The sequence below is a fragment of the Panthera uncia genome (assembly GCF_023721935.1).
Source record: "Panthera uncia isolate 11264 chromosome A1 unlocalized genomic scaffold, Puncia_PCG_1.0 HiC_scaffold_17, whole genome shotgun sequence".
NCBI lineage: Eukaryota > Metazoa > Chordata > Mammalia > Carnivora > Felidae > Panthera > Panthera uncia.
The window spans coordinates 104,041,614-104,047,122 of record NW_026057577.1 but is presented as its reverse complement, the minus strand read 5'-3'; the positions used below and the strand labels follow the sequence as shown (position 1 = coordinate 104,047,122).

The window sequence follows — 5,509 nt, the reverse complement described above, 5'->3', positions numbered from 1 at the left end:
ATAAAAATACACTTAAAATTTTTTTAAATTTAAAGAAGTTAAACAGGAAAAGAATCTTCAAATCAAATTAAAACAACAACAAAAAAAGGACTTAAACTCTGCCTCCCTCCCAAACCACTGCTCTGTGTCTCCCCTATGTTTCCAGATGTTCTTCTGAAGAACAGGTGTTATATGTTACCTTACTTTTAGTTTTGCCTTACTTTGTGTTCTGCCCCCAGGACTTCCCTGATTTCTGTCACTTCTAGGCAGTTTCATTGTTGCAGCTCTGTGTCTCCTGTATTCTGTTAGCCTTTATCTTGCTTGCCCTCCTGAAAGCTTCCAGTATTATTGGCAAAATTGCCTCCTAAGCCACTTCCCATTCCCTTTAAAAAAATACTATTATTACTAAAAACATAATCTTGGTTCATTGTAGAAAATTTAGAAACTGAAAGACAAGCAAAAAGAAATACAGAAATTACCCATAAGCTGATGACCCCGAGAGAGCCATTATTAAGATGCTATTCTGTTTTCTGGCATTTATGAGTGGAGAGAAGAGAGTGAGGAGAAAACAGTGCAAGATTAGGCTAGAGAGAGGGGTGTGCCAGGCACAGAGCCTGGTCCATGTACTAGAAATTTGGGACTTTTGTCTGAGTGCAATGAGAAGATGACGAGGGATTTTAATAGGGTCAAGAGAAGATCATATATGTGTTTTAGAAAGATTACTATGACTGCAGTGTGGAGACCAGATTGAGGGCAAGAGACCAGTTAGGAAGCCATCCAGGACACAGCTCATGTTTATTCTTAGTACTTCACCTTACATCATTTCCCTCTTCTGGAATATTCTTCTTTCTCCCTAGATCCATACAAACTCTCCTCTTCCTTCAAGCACCTTGAAGTGACCAGGTATTCAAACCCTTCTTGACTTCATTCTTCCCCAAAGTTTTACTTAGTTCATGGGTCCACATTTTACTTACTGCTCCATGGTGTATAACCCACAGTTGCACCGAACCACGGCAGGATTTGTGGAGCTGAGCATAAAGCATTTCATCTTTGCTTCCCCATCATCAATACTTGCATTGTCTCTTGAAAGATCCTATCAGACGTGATAAATTTATTAATACTAAAATGGAAATGAAACTAACTCTATTAATCCTCCCAGGGTAACAGCTTTTCAAAAACTTCAAATCCATTGATAGTGGAGAGATATTGAGCTGGGGAATACCACCAGGTTCCACAGTAATCAACTAAAAGCAGATCCTGGTTCTTTTGCACTCCCACCCACTCCACCCTTCCTAAGACAGCTTCCATTGCAATTGAATTGTAATAAACAAAATAAATTAACCCAAAAGAATGGATCTTTAAGGGGGAACTACTGGCATTTTACCAGTAAAAACAATTTCCATAGGTGCTTTTTTAAAAATCATGTAGCATACAAGGAAGTTCAGTTCTAGCACTGAGTGTTGGGACTCAGTATATATATATATACTGGATATATATATATAGATACATATATATACACATATATATATAGGACCATGAGACACATAATGCTTTTGGGAAGGAAAATGTTGCCATAAAGTCTAGCACATTTTTCTGGGGGATTTGAAATAGCATGTTAAAAAAGAGATCAAACTACTCTTTTGAGGAGAGGTGCCCAGCAAAGAAGAGCATGCCAAACAGAATGACCTTTTACCTGTAAAGATATTTGAGGGCAGGAAATGTGCTGAAGGAGTCAGCTCCCACAAAACTTGGGTAGTACTGGAGAGTAGTGCTCAAAAAGGCAATCTTTATTTTTTTTCTTTAGGCAATATAATTAAATGATAATAGTACCATGTAGCACAGTTTTATGAAGCAATAATCCAGTTCCCAAATGGGTAAACTATAAACCTGATGGCCAAGTCATTTATCCCAATGAGGGAGCCTGATTATTACAGGGGAAAGCAGGGGATCACCCTTTATAATGATTTTGCTACATGAGCTCAAATAGGTCTAAGACACTTGATGCAGATTCTAACCCTGGGTAGGGAAGCTGAAGCTTTGAATCTAGGAGACAGATGAAGGTAAGTGGGGTGGGTTGGGGGCTAGGGGAATGTTGGAGAGAGCTCAGGGAGGGTAAGACCCTGCAAAGGAAGTTAAATGGTTGGAATCACTTAGCAGGGGTGGGTGAAATCAAGAAACTTACAGTTTCAGAAAAAAATCAGACCACAATTGCTTACACTTCCTTGCTCAGAAAGCAAGAAACTATTTTCTAAGGAAAATGGAGAAGGGAAAGGAACTATTAAGTTTTGGGGCTCCAATTATGTGCCAGCATTTTTATAGATCTTATGTCATTTAATCCTCACTGCAACGCTGTGAAGTGAGAATTACCTTCTATATTTTATAATTGAGGAAAAGGAGGCTCCAAGAAGGTTAAGTTATTCACCTAGAGACACAGAACTCATGTTTTGAGGTCAAAATTCAGACCTGCTCCTTTGACTACTGTAGTTTGTCTCACCAGGGCAGTTCCAAAAAAGAACCTCTGAAATCTGACCTGGTACTGGATGGATGGTCTCCAGGGTACACTTAGTGGTTCCTGATGACACAATGTTCTTATACTCTGGGTAGTATGCTGAAAGAATGCTGAACACATTTTTTTTCTAATGGGATCTTTGGAGCCAGGAAGGCAGCCTCCCATGTTTCACTGAGCCCAGATCTGTTCTCTTCACTGGCCAAGCACTGTTCTCTTTCCCCTGCAAAGCACTTATTTTAGTCTGCCAAGAACCCGGCAGTTTTCCAGGCACCTGATAAGACATCAGTAAATCTTGCGCAGTAAATAAATGCACAAATAAGTGAAAACATCATCCTCACATGTATCTCTGCACATAGAGGAGTATTCTACTGTATTGCCATATTTTGGGGGTAAGGTTCAAATGTTCACCCCTCTTAACTTCTTCACCTTACTAAAGTCTGCTGTTATGTTCTCTTCCCTCCCGCCCTGCCCCATCTTCCGAGAGCACTTATTATCCATACCCTCATGTCTCCAAGAACTCATATACTGTAGTCTTTGTTCTTGGTTTGGCATGTGAAAATCCTGCCTTTCCTTTTAGATCTAAGGATATGGACTGTGTCTTATCCTGTGTTTCCGTAGCAACTACCTCATCCTTCCGTTAGAAGGTTCTGGTGAATATTGGTTGAATTGAAGAATCTAAGTGAATTTGGGGAGGCAGAAGTTATAGTAGTTAAGAGCATAGACTTCAGGGAGAAACAAAACTGTTTTAGAAAGCTGGCTTTATACTTGCTAGCCTTGAAAGAAGTTATTCTCTCTCTGAATGTCATCTTCCTCATCTGTAAAATTTGGATAACAATAGCAGCTGCTTATAGGTGGATGTAAAGGTTAAATGAAGCAGGACATGGCAAGCACTAAGCACAGTGGTTGGCATATGCTCGATGCTCCAGTAAGTGGTAGGAAAAGGAAAAAAGGAATGTAGAAGGAAGGCGACCTCAATTTTCCTATAAGAGAAAGGGTGTGGCTAAGGAGGGGAAAGTGCAGGGAATCAGTTAACAAGATCCAACAGTGATAACCCCTGGAGGTGTGGATCACTTGCAAAAGCCATCTATTCTTAAAGGTAATAGCTTTTGTTATTTACTCTCTTCTCGTGACTTTGAGATGTTATTAGTCATCTATGTTCTCTCTCTCTCTTTCTCTCTCTCTCTCTCTCTCTTTCGTTTGGGGGTAATAAGTTAGACCCACACCTGGTGCATCTCTACTGTTTTCAAGTCTGAGAAACTAGAACCAGTTGTTCCTTACAGTGATTAAGGAATCCCATCTGAGAACATCTCTCCCCAGCCAAAGCCAAAAAGCCAAAATCCACCCCCCACAAACCCACCACCACTAGCAAAAAACCAAAAACAAAAAAAATCAAAAAAAACAAACAAGAAGAGCACACACACAAAAAATCAAGACTTACTGAGTGCTTCCCATATAACTAAGCATTTATTGAGAATGTGCTATACTGGATTTTGTGAACAAAAGTAGGACATTCTACTGGGAAAAACAGGAAATAAAGGAATAAGTAATATATTTAATGTCAGATTAGTAGTCTGACGAGGAAAATAAAGTAGGGTAAGGGAATAGAAAGTGCTAAGAATACTGTTTTAGATAGTGGATACAGGGGGAGGCCTCCTCGATAACATGACATTTGAACAGAAACAGAATATGGAGGGAGTGAGTTGCATCAATATCTAGAAGAAGGACACTTCAGATGGAGGAGACAGCAAGTCCTTGAAGGTGTTCAACACGGCTGTTGTGATCAAGGAACTGCAAGAAGGCAGTTCAAATCCCATTGTATTGACATTGTAGTGGACTAGAGGGACAAGAGAGGATGGGGAGATAACCAGGAGCCAGATCATATGGGACCTATAGGCGGTATTGCCCTTATCCCCAGGCGAGAGCATTAAAAGATCCTAAGTGCCACAATCACAGAAAGCATCAATTTATTAACAAGCACACTGGCTTCCATTCTTTGTGAATCAGCATTCAGTGTTAACACACAGCAACCCAAACTTGAAACATCCACTCTTGCAGCTAACTCTGTTCAGGCCCCAGAGGAACACTTTCCCACATCTCTTGCCCTGTGTCCTCAAAACAAAAGGTCAGCAATGTATCCAAATGCTGTAAAGTTTTGAGTGAAACTTTACTGCTGCTGACTTTGTAAATAGACACAAATTTGGAGTGTGGCAAGGATTTGACTAGATGAAGTATTTAGGTAAAAGAAAAGACAAATTTATTTGATAAGTTCTTCCTCTCAGATATCAAAAAACGTTTGCATAATGAAGTGCAAAATTATTTCCCAGTTGTGTGAAACATCTCTTTTCTTGCATCACCTCAAATTCAAAAATATGCTTCTGAAACTATTCATGAACACAGTTGCATGGGGTAGCTGAGGAAGATTTTGCACTAGTAAGAAATCCATATTACTCTTAAATTTGTATCTATATTTTTATATATAGTGGTGAAAAGCGTGAAACAGAGTGATTCTGAGTCTTTATACTGGTGACTAGATGACCTTTCAAGCCAAATCTACAAATGGTTTCATTTTAATAATAATATTTGATAGATTTAATTAATTTTTCAAAAAAATAAATAGATTTCAGCTTTATTTAAATGATTTAAAATATTGACATTAATTACTATAATTAACCTTACACCTTTTAATTTTAGTAAATAATTTTGAATATTTCAGGATAAAAACAGCATTTTTGCGAACAAAAATTTAAGTGTTTTGTTCTTTTTATTTATATTAATTAAATTTTTTAATGAAAGTTTACTCAAATATTATATACTTTCAATATAATTACCTTTAATACTTTAGATTATTGCTATCAATAGAACATAATGATGTGAAAATCTAGATTATTATGACATGATGATTAATTTTGTTAAAGTTAAGACAAGAAAAACTTATGGAGTGAATACATAATAATTCATAATTTATCCACATATTTACTTCTTATTCATCCAAACAGCCAAATATTCATAATAACAATTAAG

General features: G+C 37.8%; 1 long non-coding RNA gene across 1 annotated transcript; it reads right to left on the bottom strand.

Moving 5' to 3' along the window:
- Window positions 1-757: 757 nt before the first annotated feature.
- On the bottom strand, window positions 758-3,285 carry LOC125935160 (uncharacterized). Its single transcript, XR_007461611.1, has 2 exons — window positions 2,989-3,285; window positions 758-1,072 (listed from the first exon to the last, which is right to left on the bottom strand). It is a non-coding gene; the product is annotated as an uncharacterized LOC125935160 (long non-coding RNA).
- Between the last annotated feature and the right edge of the window lie 2,224 nt (window positions 3,286-5,509).